The sequence below is a fragment of the Actinia tenebrosa genome, unplaced genomic scaffold (genome assembly GCF_029948245.1).
Source record: "Actinia tenebrosa isolate PJP-AT-01 unplaced genomic scaffold, QUT_ActTen_1.0 utg3850__unscaffolded, whole genome shotgun sequence".
Taxonomy (NCBI): Eukaryota; Metazoa; Cnidaria; class Anthozoa; order Actiniaria; family Actiniidae; genus Actinia; species Actinia tenebrosa.
In genome coordinates this window covers 66574-93250 of record NW_028292609.1, presented here as the reverse complement: position 1 = coordinate 93250, position 26677 = coordinate 66574, and the positions used below count along the sequence as shown (strand labels likewise).

The window sequence follows — 26677 nt, the reverse complement described above, 5'->3', positions numbered from 1 at the left end:
TCTGTGGCCTTGCTGCAGAGCACATCACTGACCTGTTTGGGGATATTTGGAACAGTGGAGATGGTACAGTAAAACTACCCAAAGGGAGAAAAAAATTTCAGGTAAGACGAGTTTCTGTTTTAAGTATTTAAATTGCAAACACAAACAATATTACGTACACTGTAATTAATTGTTTGAATTTACGTGAATTTTAACAGCCATATTACCTACCTTCCTTTGATGCCACTGTGGACCAAAGAAGTCTGCCACTTGAATATGCTTGGGGAGAAGAAGAACCCGACCCACAAGAAGCATGTGATTTAGCAGAATGCGAAACCGAAGACGACAACACACTAACCCTGACTTGTGGACATTCCTTCCACGTCCTCTGCATGCCTGCTCGCGCTCTTCGCAACTGCCCTTATATGCCATCCTCGTCTGCTACTCAAAGTCCAGACTCTGTCTAGCACTTTTAATGCTGGATTACTAAAGGTCGAAGATGATGATGATGCCGAAAGCGACGACGAAGAAGATGACGATGATAACGACGATAACGACGACGACGCGAACCCTCCAAGAGAGAATGCTTATTACTCAACTCAGCAGTTTCGTGAATCACTTGATCGACGTTTTTGTCAGAGAATTTCAGAAGAGTGATCATCATTTGGTAGGTAGTAGCGAATAACTCAGATATTTCGAAATAATTGCAAAGGATAAGTCTGCAGGTTACGACTGAACAAGCAAAACAGTGTAGGTAAACTTACGCTTGTTCGGCCCACGTGTCGTGAGTTCAAATGCCTCGTTTGAAAAATGGTATCAAAATTTTTCGGATGCTATTTGATATGTTTAAGTTCATTCAGTCATCGTTATTTTGCCGAAGTATGAAGCTTATATATCCATGTCTGTCCTTATATTTGAAGATTCTCCACTTGTCATCGAACACTAGGAGATGCAATCGAAGTCCTTCTGAATCAAGTCGAAGAATTCATTATTTTGGCGTCAAGTCGACCACAAGCTTCAAAAAAAACTACCAAGATCAAGTACTGTGGCAGATTACGAGTTGTGATCAAAAGTTTTGAGTGTCATCCTAGAGACAGATTTTTACCGCTTTCGTCCGCCATATTGGATTGCTCATGAAAATAGTCTCTAATGCGCATGCGTCCGGTTTTTCCGCTCTGTCCTTCATTACATCTTCGTGCCCAGGATTCAATGGTCATTGGATTCCTTTAAGCAGAGGTTCAACTACCACTCATTATCTAACAGGACACCCCGAGAACTTGGGGCTTCTGGGCTTCTTAGCAATTTCAACTCTACAAGCTCTGGAGTCCGAGATTTATTTCACAATTCTGATATTGACTTTTATGTTCGCTTACATTTTGAATATGGTTGTCCCTCTCCCCCTCGGTAAGATACAGCCCGATATAAACTCCCCACTTTCTTTTTAGGTATTCTTCAACAGCACGATTCCTCATACAAGTACTGGCGAGGATTCGACTCTCGTCGATGACGGTATTCAATTGTTACGTTCTTTGTACTATTAGTTCTTTGAAAAGTACATCAGTAAATAGAAAAAATACTGATGCGAACGGAAGCAACGTGAGAAGTTGCTAGTGGATTTTGTTATTCATCTTGTATGCGTGTGGTTTTATTTGTTTGATGGTTGATGTTGTTTTAGGAATAAAATCCCTTTTTCGAGTTTTATGTATAAATGTGTTGTTTTGTGTTCAGTCCTAACCCTTTAAAAAACAAGGAACACAAAAAAAGGCTGGAGGGCGGTTCTCTGTTTACTCTTTCAACCTTAATATATGTGTATGTAAATGTGAGCTCTTAGTACATATGTTACTAATACTTTTTCGACAAAGGAATCCCCATTAGAGTTGCTAAACCCACTTATCAACCTTAAGGGTGAGGATGATTTTGTGACAGGAATTCGCATTTTGGCATCGGCAATGGAGCATTTTCCCTCCATTTTTTGGCAGGCAAGTGTCCTTGGACTTTAATAATACTATAAATGGTATGATGAGAGGTGTGCACGCTCATACAGTCTCAGATGTACATATTTATGATGTGACTATAACAATCATAGACTAAAATATCACATCACATGTGATAGCTATAATAAGAGGAATAAAAATCTTTCCAATTTATTTTATTAATATTTTATTATATATATATATATATATATATATATATATATCTAACCTGTTTTTTAAGAAGGTCACTATGCTGGGATGCCCATCCCCCCCAGAACGTACTCTTCACTCTTGGTCCAGGACTTGCCCGAAAGAGCCTAGGGTGTCAGGAATTCGGTTTGATTTTAGAATTCCAAACCTACTTTGAGGCATTCGAGTGCAGTTAAGGCCGAAGGGGTTTCCTCTAGAGCTGCCCTTTTTTAAATCCATGTTTGATTTCTTCATTTTTTACCCAGAATAGATGATTTTCTATCAGTAAATTTGCATGAATAAGCCAATTGGGCCATGCATGGCTGGCCAAAACAATAATTGGTTCCTTTATGTGGGTTGCAGCTTTTTAAGTATTCTTGTTTGGTTGTTGGTCGCCAAGCATTTGCATGCTATGCCATTTGATTGACGAAATATTGTACTCTTCAAAGGCATAGAATCAGATCAGCCAAGCCTAGTTCTGACGTCAACACTTCCCCACTGCCTCTGCAAAGCGTTCCACTCTCAGCGCCAAGCTTGGCTTAAGGCTTTGTTTTGTTTTTGATTTTTGTTTTTGTTTTCCCAGGCCCAACACTCAGTCAGTGCATGCGCACCTGAAAAAGTGACAAGATCATTAAGGTGAGAGACCCATTAGTGCTATATAGATGGCTGACATTTTGGCACCAAGGGTGGAGGGTGGGGGGGAGGAAAGGTAGGGCGGAACTAGGGGTGTGCACAAGGCGCCAAAACAGGAATTGACCTTTCACTTGGAAAGCATTCTAGTGTGAAATCCTGACCACCTAACCAAGCTCATGTTAGGGGGGTGGGGGGTTACCTTTTCATAAAACAGGTTAGATATATATATATATATATATATATATATATATATTTGATCCTTTACAGCCTTATTTCAGTCTTACTTGGTACCTGACATATAAGAATAACTGAATGCATGTGATCGTATTGGAAATGTAATTTTTTTTCCCCATACAGATCGAAGGTCTAGAAATATCAACGACAGCGGGTGCGCTGCCTTCCGCCAGCATGTCCGCTGGTTCATACCTAGTAGAGACTGGCCGATTAAGAAAGGAGGATGCAATAAGGGTAGAGAGGGGCATAAATGTCCTATTTTTATTTCTACACAGGTAATAGGACCACATGCTGCACAACTTGAAAATAATTGGATGGAAAAAATTCGAATCCACTTTGGCTGTCAGAGGAATTTTTTTTGAATTGAAGTATTTCTAAATCGGACAAACATGTAGTCCTATTGCCGGTTTTCGCATCACGTCATCCAAACATCAAAATCTAAACTATAGATCGTAAAGAGGCATTTCTCAAGTATGTTTAAGAAATTAGTGTTTTAAGCCACAAGAAAAAATCTCGAGTCATTTTGATGTTTGGTTCCCAAGTTATAAAGGTTGAGTTTGTGTCACGCAATACTGTCACTTCTATCTAAAATGCGATGAAAATATTCGAAAACACGAGGAAAACAGCCAAGGTGACGCCCAAGTTTCCCCATTGAACGTTTGCAAATAATTTATCATAAATTTAATGAAAATCTGAAAAGGAAAATTTTGAGTTTATTGAAAAACCCTGGCAGCCATCTTCAAAGTGTGTCCTTGACAAACAAACACTTCGAAATAAAACAACAGTCCAATTTCAAATAAAATGGTTAGAGCAGCGTAAATGGCTGTCCATCATGTAACATCATAGTCATCATGTATGTAATCATCATAACCCATCATGTTGTGGAGGTTGGTTCTCGATTTGTTTGTTGTTTTTAACAACAAAAGAGAAGTCCTCCTTAGGAACTGTTGTGAAAACGGCATTCCGAAATTACAAGAAATCAAAGGAAAAACTAGATGGGCATCAATCAACAGACTACCATAAGAAGACTCAAGAGAAATCGACGATCGTTAAAGCTCAGATTCAAAACATCGAAAACCAGATAGATGTCAAAGTAGATCAGGCCGCTAGACAAAAATGTAAGAAGAAACCAGGCACTACTGCACAATATTGTCGACGTTGTCCGTCTATGTGCCACACAACAAGTTCTAATTGACCTGTGTACCTGCCTAGAACCACGGGAATGGTTGTTCAGCATTACAAGGACATACGGCAATAAACAACAACAAAATCCTACTATTCCGAATCAAAGGTAAACCCATAGTAAGCTTGTGAAGCTTTTTGAATACCAATGAACTAAGATGATAACAAATGACACTTGGTGACTCATTTCATTGAGGGTATTGTGATCCGATTAAGGTGATAGTCGGTGTTATGTTTTGTGCAAACAAATTGATGTCTTTATCAATAGGAATTATTTTCAATAATGAGCAATAATGGCAAAAGGCACCAAAAAGTAGACTTTTGTATGAGTTTTGCCATCCCAATTTTCGTTTTATTGGTTAACACTAAAAACCTTTTTTAAACAGTTAGAAACTGATGTACTATGATAAAATGCCTGTTTGAATCGATATTTTCAATTGTACGAAGATGTTTTGTTGCATTTGTATTAGAAATCTTGCTTTGTCAGCCTTTTTTATGGAAAATATATGGGATATAAGGAAATGAAGGCCTTAACCTCATTTTCGAATAAATTTTTTGGTTTGCGTTAACACTTTGATTCCACTTTCATCGGTCATCTCCACTTCCAAACAAGTTAAACTTTCTGAAAAACGAGATTTTAGCCTTGTACAAAAGCCTTTCTTCAAGAAAATAGTTTTTGGCGCTCACTGCTTGAATACGAAGAGAATTCTCTCTTAAATTATTGGCTTCTGATTAGATAAGATAAGATAATATTTAAATTATACTTAATTCGCAATATAAAATTGAAAAACTTAAGTTTACAAATAATATATATAAAGATTACAATAATAAATAAGAAAATATATAAAAAGAAAGAAAGAAATACACTATATATGATAAAATCTATTAAAAATTGGCCAGAATCCTTTCTTTTCGGATTTCTGGTTACAAAATTTTTCTACGATTGAGATTATCTGGACCGAGTCTAATCGATCCAATATATGACAAACCAGGCTGTTTTCGGATTCTTCTTCAAACGTGATGATAAATACGACCATCTCATATCTCAAGGTCCAATAAAAAAAGCATCAAGTAAACTAAGAATACTCAAAATATATGGCGTTCCATCCCCGCCAAAATTCATGGTTTGTATTTGAAGTCCTTCAATTGAATTTCACCTCCAAGAAGAATTATTTATATCGCTATATTGAATTTTACATGCTTCTTCGAGGTATCAACATTCGTGTTTGATATTTGTCATTCAAGTCTTACAATACGAACTCCACAAGCTTGTATTTTAACTCGAGGATGATATTGAACTCAACGCCGTGCATTTGTCATGCGAGGTTTAATATTTTCAACTCGACCACAGAAATTGAACTTCACGCTTCGTTGATCTCGCCTGACCTTGGAAAATATTGAATCCAGATCTCCTCGGTACATCGTAAACGTGGCGCATGCCCAGAAACCGCTGACATACAAGACCTCGGGCTCAAGAAACGGAACCTTTACACCGCAGTTTGACTACATGTGTTTGCTAGAGCAATGGCTTTTCAAAACACCAAAGAAGCACTTCGCCGCGTAGCGAGCGAGCTGTGATCCATAGCAAACCAAGGTTAGTAACAGAGATAACGGTTTATCCGTTTGAAAATTTATTTAGTGTTGTTTTTCAAGAGCTATGTTGTATGCTATCCTCGACAACGGTATGACACCAACTTAGTTCAAGCGTGACATAAGCTTAGTTTGTTTTAATAATCAAGTAACTTCAGTGACTCTTTATTGTTTTTCTAACACTTAATTTAAGCTTATGGGATTCTTGAGTTTTCTTCCCTTATGGATAAATACGAATTGGACGTATCGCAATGCTTTTTGATTGAAGGAGTTCATATCTATGATCATTATATCGACATTTTATGTGTAACTTAATTCTTCGAGCATTGTAAGAGGAGGATCGTTTTTATGTGTGACTTATAAGTTATTCAAGCATTGTGAGAGGCGGGTCATTTAACGTTTGAGGGGGGAGGGTGTTTAAAACATCCTGACATCACTTTCTAGGTAAAAAAAGAGAAGATACGCACAAGAAAGCGAAAAAAAATCGTGCATTACTCTTTGACGGAAAAATGTCACGTGAACAAAAACAAAATATTGGAGAGAAAATAATTATTACCAGAGTGCCCACCCTGCTCAAAATTTAAATGGTCTTAGGTTTTAGTAGTTGTAAACTTTTTATTGTAATTTTTGTGTGTTTTAGGGCAATAATTTAATAAGTTATTATTTGGAACAACTTCTGATAACTATTTAACAACGTTCACTGCAATTCCTACCCAATCCCAACCAACTAGACCAGGCTTCATCACAATCAACGTAAAATCACGTTTTTGTGGCTGACAATCAAAAGTGTTTCCATGACATCTGATACATTTTGGAACCAAGAGAGTGTTTAATTACGAAGCGATTCTGTGACTCTGTAACATAGATCCCTGATAATGAAGCCTGGTCTAGTTGCTGATGTGTGACTGGGAATCGCAGAAGTCAACAAAATATTTTTTGCGGATCACTTGACTTAGTGAACTAAAAAAATCTCTGCACCGGGATCCCCAGCAGAACAGATCACTTAGCGTTCTGAAAATGTACATTTTAGGTCAGAGTCATGTTCCAGGCAACACTGGTACAACTCTTCCAGCTACTAGCAGTACAAGTACACCAGTCAGTAGAGTGCAGGAGCACATGAAAGTTTTTAATTATGGGAAGGGGCGTAGTGCATTTGCTGGAAAAGGAAAAGCACCAGCAAAAAAGAAGACTCCCACATGCACATTAAAGTTTTTTTGCTTGTGGAATCCCCAGGCTGATCGTCCCCCTAGTGCCATTGCTGCCACAACAGCACTAAGTAATGCTGGATTAGGTCTAGCAAATAGTATTTGAGCTGAATGGTGTTCATGTGCATCAGGGACTCTTGAATAGGTATCCCTTGCTAGAATCTGCTGGTGGCTATGAACTGCTGCTATACCAACGTGGGGGTATAGACCAGGGTTTCCACGCAATTCCCAAAGCCCAATCTACTAGCAGACTGAAGGAGATAGCTTGCCAGGCAACAATATACATTAGGCCACTGCAAGTGGATATACTGGAACTTTCCATGGAGGGTCATAGTGAATCACAGGAAAATGAGGTACATGTATGAATAAACTTTTAATATATAACTAACAAACTGTAAAGAATTTGTGTTGTAAGAAATCGTTTGAATTTTTTATTAACATTTTGCTTAAATAGACCTATTTACCTTAGTATACAAATTGGCCATTTCAAACAATATGATGTTTAGCTCTAAAATAAATACGGTGACCCCCATTTTTTATTTTCGTTTTCTCTAAAGAATGTTGTAAGGTGTCTATGAAACAAATTGACGAAATTATTATGGTTAAATTCTAAATAAATGAAGTTTTTCAATCACAACTTTGATCTAGGATGGGTCCATTTGTGCAAGTGAAAATCAAAATGCACCATCCTCCCCTCTTGATAAATAATGACCAGTCCATAATGATAATAAGTACATTATTCATAATTACTATATGGCATCAATGTTTCGCGCGCTCTGATTGGCTGCTTAGCGGGCAAGATTTTCTTGTAATGACCGGTCATTACGGAAATTGTTCTCGGCTTCATTCAAAGCTCTTTTCAGTTGCGATCAAAAGCTACGAAACCAAACATTAAATCAACCGAAAACATAAGCAAAATACATTTATCTTTTCAATAACTGAAAACAAATTATTGTATAGCATAGAGATACTTCTCAGTGTACAATGAGCGACGGAGAGAGCAGCAGCGAAAGCGAATTTTACTATCCAGAGGAAGAAGAGGCAAAAAGTGAGCAAAACAACATGGCTGAAGTACAAGTCATACAAGTCAGCAAATGAGCACCATCAGCGACAAATGTCGTACATTTTGAGTTCTTCAAGTCACTCGCAAAATTCCAAACAGATAACTGCTCCCCCAGACAATAGCAGTGGCCAGTTAATAACAAGTTCACAGCAGTCACACAGCAGCCTGAGTCTCCAAAACACGACGAATTCGCTCGCTGTGAATAATTCAAGCGACCCAGCAGCTTTAAATGGTGTTTTTCCTGGAGCGAATATCAGCAGTATCTCTCAATGTCAGTTCCAGATCTTCAATGGCCCAGTTAAGTTAATCCAACAAGGTGCAAAGCGACGTTATGTTATTGAGAGCGACGACGAAGAATAACACGTCACTGAAATCACTGCAAGTTCTCCACACGTGTTCAAAATTCATTGACAATTTGGGCCTATTTTTTTTCTGAATTTTTGAGTTTCTAAGAGTTCAAACACTTATAAACACAGGTATCTGTGTTTTGTGAAATTAAAGTATTCGCATTTTTCTAGATCCTGCCATAATAAAGACCAAAATGTTCTCGCTTTGAACAAAACCGTCTCTGTGAATTTCAATAAATTCGCCAGGATCGCTTGGCTCAGTGAACACGACCTCAACTTTGATCTTGCGTGCGCAAGCGGATGTTGAAAATTACTTCCGGTGTTCATAGTTAGGCATATTATTTATTAAAAATACAGCACTAAAAAAGGCCATATAATAAAATAACTTATTAACCTCGTCCGTTCGGTCATTACAGGGAAATCTCAGACCTCGGTCTTTTTTGAACCAACCTCGCTGCGCTCAGTCCGTACTGTCAAGACCTCGGCCTGAGATTTCCCTGTAATGACCTCACTCTCGGTTAATAAGTGGTATGTAATGCATAAGGTATCTAATTTTATACACATATGAATTCAGACAGAAACAGAGGTACCGAAAGTGGAATGCCTTAAGTGCCATGAGCTGGATGACATGGACCTGCTCCGTACCCACCAGGAACAAAAGCATTCTAGGAAAAGGAAGGTAAGCTTTTGCAAAAAAATCTTTGTGTCCTAGTTCCTTAAGGCACAGGTCTTAAAAGAACCTAGTCTTTTACAAAATATATATTCTGTCATACCATGACAATATTTCTTAGATATATTTACACTTTTTAGAATTGTCAACAAAGGATGCATTGTTTTGTTGGCTTCAAGAAATAATTTAAATTGTAAATACAATAATTTTTTTTTACTTGTAGCATCAAGCAACCCTACATTTAGAGGTTTTGAGATTTTTAACTAGTTAAGGTTACGAAAATTGAATTAAATTACCCTGGCTGTCTTAAGTATTATTTGCATTCATTCAATTCTGGGGATACTCCCACATACAGTATGGACTGTATGGTAATAATCTTTTAAACAATTGGCCTGAAATGGAGTTTCTTTTCATAAACAGGGTATCTATATTTTATTTTTAATATATTCAAAACACTTTTAACAATTCATGAACCTTAAGTCCAAGTGTAGCACACATCACATGCATGGGCCTTTATACCTGACAAAGTCATCCTCATCGGTTTTCTATTAACAGGGCTCAAAATAACAGCGGGTCAAGTGATTATGTCCCACCAAATTTGCCACTCAACCGGCCAAATCAGATTTTGAAAAGAATATATAAGATAATATTATCATGTATAATATGTGATATAAAATACACAATATGAATTATAATAATTGTTTTTTAACTCCCAACAGTGATGATTGTGATGGCTCTGTTGATGATAATGAAAACAAAATCAATAACAAGCAAGATTTTCCATCAACTTCAAAACATCCATCAGATGCAGATGAAATACGACAACTCGCCGAAATGTTCCCAAACAAAAGCATAAGTGAATTGACAGCCTGCCTTAATTCAGAAGGGTCCTGAGCAATGCTGCCAATGTTTTGTTATCGACAATAATGCCCAATGACGATGAATATAATAGTGACAAAGAGGCAGAATTGATGATTCCTGCCTTGGAACCCAAGGACCTAAAACAGAGCTCCAAAATCTCAAAAAGAACTTTTCCCTTGAGGAAAAAGTGAAACTGAAGATTGACGAGGATGACCTATTACCAGATGCGATGCCCTATTATAAAGATTCAGAATTTGACCCCAAAAGAAGGCTGAGAGTGATATACAATGGACAGGCAGCTGCAGACACCGGAGGTGTCATTCGTCAATTCTACACTCAACTGCTTAATGCCATTTCCAACACATTCTTCCAGGGTGAAACTCATTGTATCCCCATCTACAACAGTGAAATGGTGGCATCTGGGATTATGAAGTTGGTTGGCACCATAATAGTACACAGCATCTTGCAAGGAGGGCCTGGGTTTCCTGTTTTTTAGTCTGGCAGTTTATCACTACCTTGCAAAAGGTGATTTGCAAGAGGCTGTAAAAAGCATGACAGTTGGTGACTGTTCTACTCAAATGAATGATTTGATTTCAAAGGTAAGCTAATAGAAAACAGTACTTTATGTAATTCATCCTGTTACTTTTTGTCACACATTAATAAAGTATTACGTGATAAAAGTTAAAGTCCTTCCCATCCCAAGTGGCACACTGGGTGGTGCCTATCTCCATTTCACTAAAGTCTCACATGTAGATTCCTACAAAATCGGGCAGAGTCTTATGGAAATCAAAATTCTATTGCAAAACCAACATGAAGCAAAATGCACCTTGAACTATAATTATGTTATTGAATCAGTTGCAACTCAATACTCTCATCCCTCTGCCTGACTTACTCAATTGTTGTGATTTTTATAGTTATCTTATTTCATTAGATTGCAGGTGTTGTTGATGTTGCAGACCTTGATCAAGAAGAAATAATCTCTGCACTCAGTGAATGTGGAATGACAGTAGCTTAGACTGTAAGTTAAACTTACAGAATGATTTTCCTCATACAGGGTATATGAACTCGATCCAGATCGGAGTATGATGGCCAATCATATAGATATTGTTGTGCTAATGCCATAGTGATATAGTGTTCCAGTGAGTGACACATATGCATATTTAGACCCAGGCTTCACAATAACTCATTCCTACACTTCGCATCTGCACAGGTTAAGAAGTGGTTGAATAAATTGTTTTCACACTACTGAATCTGTTGATGTTTGAGCAATCACATAGAAATTGCACAATAAAAAATTCTATGAAAGTCTGAAAACTTTTTACTGTGCAGTCTTTCAAGATTTTCGTCTATAAAGATAATGCAAATCCGATTTTTTTTGTGATGTTATCAAAATAATGTCAAATATCTCGTAAACGCTCCTATAGATTTCCTTCAAATTTTCTGAACTTTGAGCAAATCATATTTACTCCACTATATTAAGTGCGATTTCAAAACTGAGGTCAAAAAATGGAGAAAAAGAGCAGTAAAGCAAAACCACCAACGCTGACAAGCTACTGTGAGTTAAATGCGATTTTCGTGAAAACTTGTTCATTCGAAAATTTTATCCTTCTCTTAAAACCTGGGGAAGTTTTATTTTCTTATGTGTATTTGCGCTTCGAAGTTGAAAGGTAGCTCACCGAAATTATCCAGTAAATCCAATATCAATATCTATTTTTCAATATCTTTTCAGAATACAACAAGGTAAGAGTTATTCAAAGTTTAATTGTTCACGATGCCATTGGTAAGCCAAAGATTGTGTTGGATCAGTTAAGAGAAGGGCTGCAAACTCTTGGATTTGGCTCTAGAATGAAGCAAAATCCAGAAATTTTCAAGGAGCTCTTTGTCGCTGGTACTAAAGAAATCCAGGGAGAACAGGTCAAGAGTATTTTAGCATTTCCAGCTGAAATGAGTGATGATGAGAGAAAGACAAAGTTATTTTTGGTGGAGTTTGTTACTCCAGCTACACCCGAGGCTTTGAAAGAGTTTTTAACTTTTGCCACTGGGGCCCCATGCTTGCCAGAGTTTGGATTGGGAACCATTAAGAGGCTGTGCACGTAAAAACCGACCGGTGGGATCGGACTCAAGAAATCGATTTCCCTGATTTTTTGCTCATTTGTAGGGTTTTACCATAGAATAACCAGAATGTATTTTTTATGTTTTCATTGTTTTTATTTCCCAAGAAAATGAGCTCTAAAGTTCGACCCAGCTTGGAGGGTCAAATTAGCATCAATACAAGGGCTTCAAAACTCGTTGCGGAGCAAGGTTTTCTTCTTACATTATGAACAAATAAGCCAAGAAAACTTTATATCAATCATATGAGAACGATTTTGTGTACAAATATTGACCTTTTTCTCGATAACGAATTTCTGGCAAATTTGTGAACACAGTTTACTCGGCTCAACCTGGTTTTACCACTGGTCTTTAAATCGGAATATTTTAAAAGTGGCAAAGTTTCAAACCTAAAATTATACCAATTCTGATAGATCTAGGCCTATATTTCAACTTTATTGGAAAAAATGTGTCGGCCAATGCAAAACGACTTTGCGAGGTTTCATTAAAGTTACTATATTTTAATCGTTTATTTAGCTGCCGAATCACTTCCGGTCTGTGAGTAAAATACAACAATTTACATATTTTGATCTCAAAAACAAGACAAAGTCACAAATAAATAAATTGCTTTGAGTAAATAAATAAAAAAGATAACTTAGAAAGAGAAATTGCCAAAGAATTACGCATTAGGCCTTCAATAACAGAAATTATAAACACTCACTGGCGAGACCACTGCCGTGATCCATTCTCCGTTGTATAAAAATTTCTCTCGACTACCACATCGCGAAACAATTCCATAATAAAAAAAGGATAAATTTTGCAAGGAAAACATACGAAGTACTGAAATAGTAGCAGTAGCAATGGAAAGTTAAAGCACGAACTCGTCTTTAAAAATCATTTAGAACCATTTTATAATGGTCTCTCTGTGCAAGGCCGGCAAACAAGTCTGTCTGAAATAACTGTGCTTCTAATTATCTTGTCACCGCGCGTGCCGCCAAGCTGTAGCAAGTCAGTTCGAAAACTGCTGACCGAAGGCTGAGTCAAGGTTTTCGAAGTTTGCAATGGCGACTACATGTTCCTTCAAAAACAATACTTTTCTTAGAGACTGTGGACCATCCCGTGGTCATACGGAAGTACTTTTCTTAAACACATGTCGTGATGATGTAAAAGGTCATCTTCAGAGCTGTCACCTATCGCGCTCTGACTTGATAGAATATGAATTGATTCTCAAGAGGGCCGGTTTAGAAAACATATCTTCTGATGCAACAAAGACCTTCCGTGTTTGTCCTCGTCACAGATATGGACTGGGAAAGTTTTGGAGACCACCTAGATCATGCCAGTATCCAGCTCACAGTGGTTTGTCATCTATAGTCAAAGGACGCGATGTCATTGGCCAGGACATCTCGAGAGAAATTACCAACCTGTTTGGAATGACAGTTCCACTAGGATCACGTAATTATATCATTTGAATGAAATGCAGTAGTCAAACTATTGAATGCTAGTTTACTGAATTACATGATTTACTTGCTATTTCATTAGTCGAAGTCATCTCGATTGAGTTTATTAGGGGAAACGACTAGGTAACAGTCTACTGAGGGGTGTGAGGTTTTGGGAGGGGGGGAGGGGGTGAGTGTGAGCGTGAGCGTGAGTGATTGGGGGGGGGTGTGGGTGGGACGACGTTATCTCAATAAGTATCTACGTAAGATTGAAATCTATTGAATTGTTCAAAATTTTGACAGGATCACTCTATCATTCATTCATAAGGGTGTAAAATAGGAATTTATTCACTTTTGGCTAGCGGTTGCCTGGTACGTTTCTAATACGCATTGTAAATATCCCTGAATCCGCCCACGAAAAGTATGAAAAAAGCGGGTAGTCTGCAGAAAGTGTGACACTCATGCAGTTGTCCCGTGGGGGGGGGGGGGGGGGGCTATATAAGAGACTAGCATGGGAAAAAGTGGGGGGGGGGGGAGGGGGGGGGGGAGGGGGGGGGGGGCTAATATTGGAAAATATAAGAGAATAGTATGGAAAAAGGTAAAAGGTGGGGGATGGGGCAAACCCCTCCCTCTGTGCGGCCCCTGAGTTCTTATAAAAAAATTTGCATTTTAACAGCAATATGCTCTAGCTGTCGCAAAAAACACAAGAAAGAAGTCAAAAAGCAACCCTTCCCTGCTTCTTCAGAGAATAAGAAAGAAATATTCACCCCGGAAAAAGCAAATACCTATGTGCTACGGTAAGTTTTAGTTTGTTCGTTTGTTTTCTTTTTGAGTGTTTGTTTGTTTTTTATTTATTTGTTTGTTTGGTTTGAAGATTACTCCTTGCGTATTTACTGATCTATTTGTTAGGAATCGCCCAGATGCACAGTATAGAGAAAGTTTTACTGGTACGCCAACACCCATGAAAAGACGTGATCCTTGTTGGACACCTAGCAGCATGGCTGATGACGACATCTTGGAGTCAGAAGGAAATATCAACCAGAGCGTCGTAGATCAAGAGGTACTTGATTTGTACAACCAAGGTATGGCATCACTAGCATCTAAAATATGTCTAGATTTTTCACCACTGCAGTCTCGCAGAAAAACCACATGGGAAGATACCAGCGAGATGATGAAGAAAGAAATCAAGGAAAATGTATTACAAGGCTGTCAAATTGTCTGTGAAGTTGTTGCCCCTAATTCCAGCAAAGAAGTTTACGACTCGCTATTCATTGACAAGGCGAAAGATACAGACTTAATTAGTGAAGAGCTTCTGTCCCTCGTGACAGCATACCGAGATGCCCCTTCAAAGAATGTGAAACTTCAAATCTTGAGCATTTATGCATCACGGTTTCCTGCTGAAAAGTTGATAAAGTATCACGAGCCTTATGAGAAGATCACGCATTGGCAAATCAAGCATGCAAGAAGTCATGCGAGAAAATATGGCCCTGGGGTTCCAGAGCAAAAAACACTTCGCCACCGAGTACGTCTTCCGATGGATAAAGTTGATCATTTCATTGACTTCAGTGACAGGCCTTACTTTTACCAAGATGTAGCCTACGGCACCAGAGTTCTTAAACTAGATAGTGGAGCAGAGGTTAGCATGCCAAATGTTGTGCGCAATGTTACCAGGTCTACCATGGTCCATCAGTATTTGCAATACTGCAGCGAAGAACAATTCACACCGTTATGCCAACGCACTCTTTTTAAAATTCTTGAAGTTATGGAGGCGTCCCAGAGAAAATCTTTGCAAGGTCTCGATAACACGGCGGCAGAGGAAGCTGTTGGATTTGAGTCACTCGAGAAAATAGTAGATGATCTGGAATCTTTAGGGGCTTCAAAAACCTGGTGCTGTGAGACGAAGAAGCTTCTGAATGAGTGCAAACGCTATCTAAAAACTGATTATCGAGTACACTGCCAGGATAGTCATTCATGTTGCCCTGATCACTGTCGTCACTACGCTCTAAGCGACGAAAAGGATAAAGCATTTAGTGCTACATGCAACCACACTCACAACGTTCAGTGTGACAAGTGCGACTCACTGAACTCAGTTCTGAAAGATGTCGAAAATCAAATCAAAAATCCTTCCATTTCATTTTACAGTGACGATCAGCAAGAAGACCTACTGCATGACTGGAAAAAGAGTAAAGAGAGCATCTACGACTGGAAGTCCCACATACTTATATCAAGAAATCAAGAAAGTGCAAAGCAAAGGGTTCTTCAAAACCTGAAACCCAACGAGGCTTTGATAATTTTCGACTGGGCAATGAAATTCCAGCAGATGAAATTTCGAGAGAAACAATCAGACTGGTATGGAAAACGTGGACTAAGTTGGCACATTAGTACCATCGTGTTGAAACCTGAAGAAAGTAGCGAAGATGTTGAAGTCCAAACGTACGCTCACCTCTTCTACAAGTGCACCCAAGACTGGTATGCTGTCCTCTCCATCATTGAAGATCTTCTTGGCTGGCTCAAGTCTAACAACCAGCCTTCAATATCTCACGTTTTCTTAAGGTCAGACGAAGCTGGTTGTTACCACAACAATTTCTTAGTTGCAGCTTTGCATGGTATCAGTGAGAGGACTGGAGTAACTATAAAGCGGTTTGATCACTCTGAACCACAAGATGGCAAGGACATGTGCGATCGCATATTATGCCCTATGAAGACGGCTGTTCGAACCTTCTGCAACGAGGGTCATGATATAAGCAATGCGAGTGACATCAGGACTGCTTTGCTCAAACGACCAGTTAAAGGAGTCTCAGCTGCCGTTTGCTCCGTTCAAGAATCAAACAAGACACTCAAGGTGAATAAGTTGGATGGCTTCAGTAAATATCACAATTTCGCCTTTGAGAAAGATGGTGTGCGTATTTGGAAATGCCATGGGATAGGATCAGGAAAGCTAGTCTCTTATAAGTCGTTGACGCAATTATCTCAAGAAGCAACGTCTCTACAAGTTGAGCAGCCATTTTTTGACATCAGTCAATCAAGATCTCTAAAGTCGAAAGCCGAAGACCTATCAGAATCCAAAGAGACATCTCTAAACCTTCTTTGTCCACAGCCTGGATGTGAAAAACTCTTTGCTACCTTTGCTGATCTGGAACTCCACATTGATGTTGGTGATCATGCTGAGAAAGAAGGGAAAGAGACAGTAAGTGTCTATGATACGATTAGAAAGAGGTGGGCGAGTAGATTCACTACCATGCAGATTGAAAGAAATAAGACGAGGCTTCAAACAAGCAGTACATTAGAAGCTTGCACTCAAGTTCAGGGAACAGCAAGTAGTGTTGCGCAAGGATGGGCCCTACATAAAGTACGAGGTGGAGGAACACAATTTTCTCAAAAGGTACGAGACTACTTGGCAAGCAAGTTCGACCTTGGCGAGAAAACAGGTCCGAAATGCGACGCAGACCAAGTAGCAAAGGATATGCGGAATGCAAAAACCGTTGACAACCAAAGAATGTTCACGAGAGATGAATGGCTGACAAAGACGCAGATCAAAGGTTTCTTTTCTCGTTTAGCTTCATCGAGGCGAAAAGGTACAAGAGTGGATGCAACACCTACCTCTGTAGAAGATGAAGAAGATGAAATTAACGATCAGGAACGCTATGAAGTCATTGAGGAAGTGCTGGAGGAATTAGGCGTTAGACATCCTATCGTTTACGAAGTTTACAATCTCTGTAAATATTACGAAGACAACCTCCTTTCTTTCTTTAATGTTAGTATGCTGCGAGACATCTGCCGGCACGTTGACATTCCATTCAAGTCAAGAGATCTCAAGAAAGTTCTGTTAGAAAAAGTGGCGGGAATGGTCAAGGAGTGCTCTTGTTGCAACTGACTGCCGTTTGTTTTACGAATGTCTCATCTGTCAAAGATCGAAAACCTCGTGTCTTTTTTTAGCCCATTTCCACTTTTCGAATCTAGTTCCCGACTTGGCACTGGAGGTATGACAAAAAAACGCTTTTGCTCTTGAATTCGTCTTTTTTTCCCTTGATAAATGCTCCTAAGCTTTTAACTTCTTTTTTTCAAGATTTCTTCCCTAGCCGCCATTGTAAAACGCCTGCAAGCATATAGCAGGGCGGTGTCTCCATACCTCCAGTGCCGAGTCCCCGCGCGGTATGAAAACGGTCTATTCTAATAGTTGTTCAGTACTAAAACAGTCAAGTGAGTTGCCCTAGTCGTAATAGAGCGTTTTCGTATGACTGTGAAAAGCTCACGAAACGAACGCAGTGAAGACAGCGTTCCCAAAAATGAAAAATCAAGAATCACGTTCGCTGCAAGTCTTGGCTTTATCCAATCAAATACGGCACACATGTAAAAAAAAAAAAGGCGCACACGGCCACTAAAGCACTAAGACATGTAAGCGGTAAGGGCAAGACACACAGCACTGAACCTTTCAGTAACAGTCATATGAAATATGTCCTATTGCCATTGAGTGCGACCCTCAAACTTTGATGTCTCACTCGTCGATGTACTTAATTGCATTTCAACAGCACCCAATCTGGAAATTTAGTATGCTGGGATTTCCCCTCCCCTAACTAACAAAAAAGAAAAAGAAATAGCAAACTGGAGGAAAAAAATTATTCAATCTCAAATCCCACTCAAGATAAAAATGTATTATTCATAAAATTTCAGTTCTTTGTTTGACTTGATCAATAATGTTATTTATCGTTACTGCTGCATAAAGTGGATTAAGTAGAACAATATGAAAAATAAAAGCTAGTATGGACTGCTGTAAACTTCGAGAGTAAAAACGTCAAAGAAAATGCCGGTTGGCACGCGCGGTGACAAGATAATTAGAAGCACAGTTATTTCACACAGACTTGTTTGCCGGCCTTGCACAGAGAGACCATTATAAAATGGTTCTAAATGATTTTTAAAGACGAGTTCGTGCTTTAACTTTCCATTGCTACTGCTACTATTTCAGTACTTCGTATGTTTTCCTTGCAAAATTTATCCTTTTTTTATTATGGAATTGTTTCGCGATGTGGTAGTCGAGAGAGATTTTTATACAACGGAGAATGGATCACGGCAGTGGTCTCGCCAGTGAGTGTTTATAATTTCTGTTATTGAAGGCCTAATGCGTAATTCTTTGGCAATTTCTCTTTCTAAGTTATCTTTTTTATTTATGTACTCAAAGCAATTTATTTATTTGTGACTTTGTCTTGTTTTTGAGATCAAAATATGTAAATTGTTGTATTTTACTCACAGACCGGAAGTGATTCGGCAGCTAAATAAACGATTAAAATATAGTAACTTTAATGAAACCTCGCAAAGTCGTTTTGCATTGGCCGACACATTTTTTCCAATAAAGTTGAAATATAGGCCTAGATCTATCAGAATTGGTATAATTTTAGGTTTGAAACTTTGCCACTTTTAAAATATTCCGATTTAAAGACCAGTGGTAAAACCAGGTTGAGCCGAGTAAACTGTGTTCACAAATTTGCCAGAAATTCGTTATCGAGAAAAAGGTCAATATTTGTACACAAAATCGTTCTCATATGATTGATATAAAGTTTTCTTGGCTTATTTGTTCATAATGTAAGAAGAAAACCTTGCTCCGCAACGAGTTTTGAAGCCCTTGTATTGATGCTAATTTGACCCTCCAAGCTGGGTCGAACTTTAGAGCTCATTTTCTTGGGAAATAAAAACAATGAAAACATAAAAAATACATTCTGGTTATTCTATGGTAAAACCCTACAAATGAGCAAAAAATCAGGGAAATCGATTTCTTGAGTCCGACCCCACCGGTCGGTTTTTACGTGCACAGCCTCTTAAGATTGAGTTCTCAGATGTTCCATCAGTCTTCTCTTCTACATGCTTAAAGAAGTTAACATTCCCAAGAAAGTTTGCAGACAAGGACATGTTTGCAGCTGCACTGCAAGCAGTTTGCAATAATGCTGGAAAGGCATTTACCAGTGTATAATAAATGAGCAAATACATGAGTAAATAGTGCAAAAGCAGGACAGAAAATAACGGTCCAGACAACTTAACCCTTTAAAGCCCAATGAGAGGTTTTAAAGAGGTTTTTCAGTGTTTTCTGGACCTAAACGTTCTGCGCATCGTTGATGGCCGATATATCGGCCATTGGGCTTCAAAGGGCTAAGAATATAAATGATTGTTGTTGTTTTTTTTTTTGGCCCCAAATTTTTTTTGGCCCCAAAAATTTGGATGGTCAAGTAGCAAATATGACAGGACATTGTTACTTTACCCACCGTTATTTCTAGCCACTATCTCATAGTGACATCACAGCTTTAATCACTGACCTAATGTGTACTTCTTTGAAAATCCAATCATAAAGTTATAAATATAATTGCTGAGTTATAAGGCTTCGAAAAACTTATTATGATGTCATCAGGGTCATAATTCTAGATACAAATGGACTAAAGCAAATTACAGCTGCTATTTCATGCTCATGATTAACCTTATACGGAATTCATTCACAGGATTAACTTTATAAGGAATGGGTTTTTAAAATATGGTCCTAAGCATTAGGTGCACTTTAACCTTATGTTAGCTTGGCCTAACATGAAATAATGACAAATCCAATTTTATTACCTTATTCAAAAACATTGTAAATATTTATGACCTTTTATTTTAGATTTTCCCCCACATGATATTGGTTATTTTGGGTTTTTTCTTTGCTTACAAAATGTCAAAAAGGGAGGAGGTATAAGAATCAAAATGTGTTTACTTGTGTATCAGATCATTGTTACTGCTTGTGAAGAAATACCAATACTGCAGGTAGTTTGTCAAGTACATGCAAATTCCATGGACAGATTAGCCTTTTGTCCATTTCATAATATACAGTATACAGTAGTTTTCATAAATCCGTGAAATACAATGTAAATATGAGCATTGGAATCGTGAACCAGTTGAAATGTTAATGATGCAAACAATTGATTTGGGTTCCACTAATGTGTATTATTTCGGTAATATAATCTGTTTCTCAGGTTTATTTGAACCACTATACTTGTCATTTGTAATTCTGATTAACTGTATGCAAAATGTGTATGTTACATCTTGAACTTGAAAAAGTATGAAGCAAATTTTGATTAGTAAATGGTACTATAAAGCTAAGACTATTTTACGGGATTGATTATTCAAGAATTTATCCAAAGTTATTTGTACAGTAAGGTTACTGTCAAAAGGGCTCAAGTTTAACTAAAGTCTATTAATGAATTCATTATTCAAATATTTCGTCGTTATTCCTCTGCCTTCAAACTTGAAAATACATGCCTGAGTTGTGGTTGGATTCTCCAATAATATCCAAAACAAGGTAGAAAAACTTTCCAGCCAAATAAGAAGTTCCTTATTGGTCTATAGGGGGTGCACTTGAGCCATTTAGCAGCAGTAAGGGGGACTCGCGAAATCCGAATCACCAAGCATCGAATTTCACGGGTATTACCCACGTTTCAGGCCCCTCTAAATGTATGCGTCGCCAGCGGGTATTACCCGAGCGTCGCGATAATTCCCTTACTGCTGCTGTGTTTACAAGATCTATGATATACATTTGCATTATAAAAGTATATTTTTTCCCCTTGTTTTGGCATGAAGATACGCCAAACTACGTGTAGGGTCGCAAACGAAGGTTAAAATATTTCCTAGATATAGATGGACAACATCACAAGCATTCGAAACAAAACTGTACGTAGGTTACGAACTCAGGTGTTGGATCGTTTGGATACCGACTTCGCCTTCACGACATTTGCAGATGGAGATACGGATGAAATTATGAATGAGGAAAGAGCCGAAAGGATAATCGATAAGGTGACTACCGTCTTGAATTAACGTTCATAAAGTATTACGACGGTGAATGGATAATAGAAAGGGGTCGTAATCCTATCCGGGCGTCAGGTAAGCGAAACTTGTTTGTATTAAACAAGGATACGAGACCTGGTGCGATGGTGGGCATAGACGCGTTATTCTATGAAGTTGCTTATCCTGTTACCGTGGTTATCTACGGCGCGTATAAGATTGAAGAGCCAGATGTTCGGAGACTCAAGCCGATGAGACATCCCGGTAACTGCGTTGGGAAGTTGGTGAGGGAGTTCTTTGAGGATTCCTCTCGTGGTGGTAAGTTTAACCCCAAAGAGAAAAGAAGCCATAAGAAAATGGGAAAAGTCTACCTATAAAGCCGGAGGAACCATAGATAACATCAAAAAGTTAGAGACCGCCTTAGAGAGGCGAATACATGTGAAAGACATAACGGACGTGTACATTTACCCTGGGACTCATAAGTATGGAGGCCCCGGTGCTCCTATAGTCATCTACCAACATAATGGACACGCTTGGAGGGAGTTGAGATTCCCCAGCAAGAAAGAGACAAAGGTCTACGAGAATTCTCCATTAGCAGATTTAATAGACGAGAACTCCATTTGGTTGATGGATTCAGAAGGAAGTCAGTTTATGACGCAAGATGGTACTCTATATCGTCCTGAAGTTGAGCATCTGCGCATCCAGAGCGCCTGCGAAACCCTTGGGGAAGACTTCTCAGACGAGGACCTTAGCTCCCGCAGCTTAGACTTCTTAGCGGCGAAGAAGAGAAATGGCTGGAAACCAACTCCAAAAGAGTTCAAAGATATAGCCAAGGCCTGCGTAGAACACGGTCATGGAGGTCTTTGGAACATGGAGTATGACAAAGAAGAATACGTCTCCTTGGACATGAAGCACTGCTATCCTGCGTCATTTAAAGGCCTCTGCGATTGTAAGGAATACTACGACCGTTATGGACATCCGGATTCACAGTTCTTTTGCGTGGCTTTAGACGGCAGCTACGAAGCGCCAGCTACGGGATTCGTTAGATTAACGTCTTGGAAGTTGGCTAAAGACTTACATCCCATAATTTACGCTTGGTACGGGAAGCATCTGCAGGAAAAAGAATGGATACCAGTGCCATTGTTAAAGTTCTTAGAAGAGCGTAAACTCCTGAAATACACAGCGCATGAAGCCATACTTTGCCATAGCGCCTACACGAAGTGGCTCCCAGAGCACAATCCAACCGCCCGAATTGTCATAGGAAAGTTCATGCAAGGTGCTAAGGAGGGCGAGAAACACATGCAAAGACGCCTAATAACGGACGAAGGCGAACTAAGCTTTCTTATAAAGCGCGCCCAAGTAGTATAGGGGATACCAGTCCTGATTCACCCGACCTAACCCCATGATTTCCTGAGTTAATTAAATTTGCGTAGTAATTAATATCCAAAAACCTAGTAAAAGCTAAAATTCGTCCCCGAGGATTACAGGGGTCTCAAATCACGGATATTTATGGGGTGACGATATTTTGCGGGTCTTTTTGTTATTTATTAAATATGTTAGTCTATATATGGAGTGCAAAGATTGTAAAGAGTTTGCTTATGATTTCTGTGTAAAGTGCTTGAAACCCAGGCATGTTACCCCACCACCAAATAAGTATATTCGTTGTTGTAAGAAAATGCAAATAGAAGACGACACGTCAGCACAGTGTTATGAGTGTGGTAAGAACATTCGTAATGCCGTACCAAATGTTACCAGAGAGCAGTATTACGCTAATGGAGGTCGTAAGAAAACACCTTATGAGAGAATAAAATACTTTAGAGACTGGATGAGTCACATCCAAGGTTATCGACCGGTATATTTAGACAATGAAGTAAAGGAGAAAATTATAGACCATTTAGAAGAGCAAACCCCGCAAAGTCTACGGAAAGCGTTGAAAAAATTAAAGCTAGGGAAATATTACAAAGCTATTCCCTATCTTTTGTCTGAAATTACCGGTAAGTCTATTCCTGAGGCCTCCGACATGATAAAAGCCGAGTGGATGTTTTGTCGGCTGGATAAGGATATTCCTTATTACCCTGACGTAATTTATGAAATATTTTACGAAATATACCCCAACCACCCCCTATTAGGATGGATACCCAGACGTTGATGTGTAAGCGAAGTGAAAGTTTATTGAGCGAGTTTTCTTCTTAGGTCCTCCTTTGCTTCTTGGTAGATCTTTTTGCGAGATTCGTCGGAAAGATTCTTTATGATCGTATTTTTATTACCCGACTTTAGCTCCTCGTATTTTTCTCCTCCGCAAGAATCAAGGAGAACTCCACTTCATCAATTTTGCGGTCCCGTAGAGCCTGAGACACCAAATCGGTGATAGTGTTAGCTTTTGCTTTTGCGAGGGCTATATGTGTATCATGCTTTGGTATCTTACCAGATAACTGTTTCATAACACCCGTAGCAACAGCAGAAATGATGCCACAAGCCGCTCCTACGCTAGCTAACGGAACCCCCACAACAGCGCCAGGACCTGTAAGGGTGGTAGCAACGCCCGTGCCAGTTAAGGCTACAGACATGGATCCTGAAGTTATTGCAATTTTGTGTAGTATGCTTCGCGCTCTGACGTACTTTTTTCTAACCTCCTCATAGTGTTTTGCCTGCCCTTCCAAGTAAGTCAGTATCAAGTTTGACTTATTAAGACGAAAGTTTTCTGCGTTTAATTCGTTAGGACCCTCCTTAGAAATATCAGGATAAAGTGGAGGTGCTGATGGTATAACATCCATTATATATACTAATGTACGACGCTTTTGGGAATAATATTGAGGAGCAGCCACATCACGACAACAGGGATTACTGGAATTGGAGAGCATTTAGGAAGATGTTTCCGCATGCAGACCCTAGTAAGTTCGAAAGAAGACCCGACGGTATTTATTACCAAGGCTCCAGAATGTACAGCAATGCGGACTTGGAGCCGCATGAGAGGAGGAAAGAGGTACAGCATTTGTCAATAACAAAGGAGGTACAGCCTAATTTTCCAAAGAATCTATTAATAACCAACCAGGATTACCCATTTTACGATGCTGAAGGTGGCGTAAACAACTTTGATAAGATAGTGACGCATTTGAAGATCCCAGTGGGTAAGCAAACCTTTGACGTAGTAATAAGGGATATCTTTAAGAATTTTAACCTTACGCACACTTCAGGAAAAGAAGCCCACGAATGGTTAAGGGGACCTAACTTTAAGTACTGGCCGCAGCAGTTAAACTTTGCCGTCTGGGCGGCTACAAAAGGCTGCGGGGTTGCCGCGGATATGTTCGACATTGCCTTTCTAAGGTTCCACGTTGCCTTTACTATGCGGCGCATATTGAAGGAGCTGCGAGTGCCCCTGCCGGGGGAAAAGCTTTTTAATAGAATGGATAACCACTACGATTCCGCTGCCCTAGAAAGGCTAATGAATGAGTTCAAGCCGCAGCAAAGAGACTTTCGTTATCGGGAGGGCGCCACGCATGGCTTGGGCATTATCTATGCTTGGCATGTTGACGGCGTGCGTCCGGCAGACATGTATCATCAAAAATACCCCGGGGTCCTAAAGTTTTACGACTTGGGTGGTCGCAAGAATGACGTTACGCTGATCGATAGGATTGAGACAATTTACCCCAGTCCTTGGGATCCATTCGTATTATTAAAAGGAAAAGGCCTAAGAAACCTAGCCAGGATCAACCGCAGCATTGAAGCATTCGTCTACTGCACCCTGGGAGCGCAGGTAAATACCCGCAGCCCCATTGTTGGTTCCCAAGGTGCTTCGCGGGAAACGCAACAAGAATTCCTAACCCTGTTTGAGTCCGCAATAATAGAAAATGACATATCCAAGTCAGTTCAAAGGTATCAATTAGCGGTGCAGCAATCCAAAGTGCGGTTAGATTACGCTTTGTCGCCTGGTTGTTGGTTGATGCCAAGTAATTTGGTCATCAACGCCAATTCCGTCGTGGGTTATAACAACAAACTTCAACGAGCAACCAAAGACATGAAGTTTGGAGCGAATGACGTGAACTCTGATACTACCAAGGGCATTCCTCACTTCGTAGAGAAGCCAAAAAAGTCACACGAAACGAAGCTACCCGTAGTTAAGGTATCAAAGAAGGCCCTGCCTACGATACCCGAGGAATATGACCATAACTTATTAAAAGCCGGCTTAGCAGCTGCAAGCATTGGTCTGAGCTATTATATATGGCGATGAACAACCCCTACGTAGCTGGAGTAGATTGTGTCTATACGACTTACACAGTGGAGAAAAAATACACCCAAGCATCTTGGGTTGATGTCACAGGCATGTCCGTGGACTTGAACTACTCCGGAAAGAAGTTAATATTATGCAGCATTTCTTTGGGGGCCGTTAGCAGTGCGAATGTAGGATTTCGTTTCTGCGACGACAATGGAGCATTACAGCCCATGCGCGCGTAGACGAACAACAGAGAGCCTACGCATTTCTCAGTAGAGCCGCCAACGAATAGCGCCGAGAATCTTTCCGTTTGGACTTTTCACCTAGTTGCCGACTGCCACGGGAAAGTAAAGCTGCAAATGCGCGTAGATGACTCCGGGAGCGTTTGCATAAATAGCATAGAAAATCAAAGGAATACTGTCTATAACCACATGGCCATCAGCACTTTGACGGTAATGAGTCTCTAGAAGGTAACTTTGTTGCCTGGGATATATGAATCCATACGTAAGGGAAACGCGTTACGCCCACCGCTTAGATGAAGAGGGATATGACAACGGCACTTGGCATGACGTTGGACTGTGGGTTGAAGTTGGGGGCACTGCATTGGTCATTTGCACTATTAGCATTAATGCGAACACGCATGCAAATGTGGGGTTTAGACTCATTGATGAGAATAATAAGCCCCTGCTTCCTTATCGAACTTCAACGAACACCAGCAAAGTTACCCATTTTTCGATGGAGCCCTACACTAGGTCCACTGAAGACCTAACGCCAGTGACTTTTCATATGCTAGTCAATTGTAAATATGCTAAGTTGCAAGTTACTTCTGATGACGGCAAGTTTGGAATAAATCGCATAGGTCGCAGGCTCGCTAATGCAGCCTGGAGTCATAAGCCCATTTCTACCATGAGTGTGTTGCCTTTGGTTCCAAATTACCAGGGCGGCGCTAATACTGTCTTTCATTATCCTCAAAGCAGGGCACAGCCCGATGAGAAGGATAAGATCAAGCCTTCATCTTCTTCAGGAGGACCACCCCAATAGCGACGACCAAGATCCAAATGTTATTCCCCACAAACTTTAGCAGTTCTCCGCCAGCCCTAAGTGCCAGGCCAAGAACGCTACCAAGCAGCCCAGGAAGACCGGCTGCCATCTTTTTTCCCAAGTCCGTCAGCCCATTGCCTAATTTCTTTACGCCTGCGCCCGTAGCCTTAAGTGCGTTAAGG

At 39.6% G+C, this 26677-nt stretch overlaps 1 protein-coding gene and 1 pseudogene across 1 annotated transcript in view; one reads left to right on the top strand and one right to left on the bottom strand.

Moving 5' to 3' along the window:
- Positions 1-26677, bottom strand: part of LOC148904254 (uncharacterized) — a 100110-nt gene that overhangs the window by 40605 nt on the left and 32828 nt on the right. The window lies entirely within an intron of this gene.
- LOC148904256 (uncharacterized) lies at positions 9010-12023 on the top strand (annotated as a pseudogene).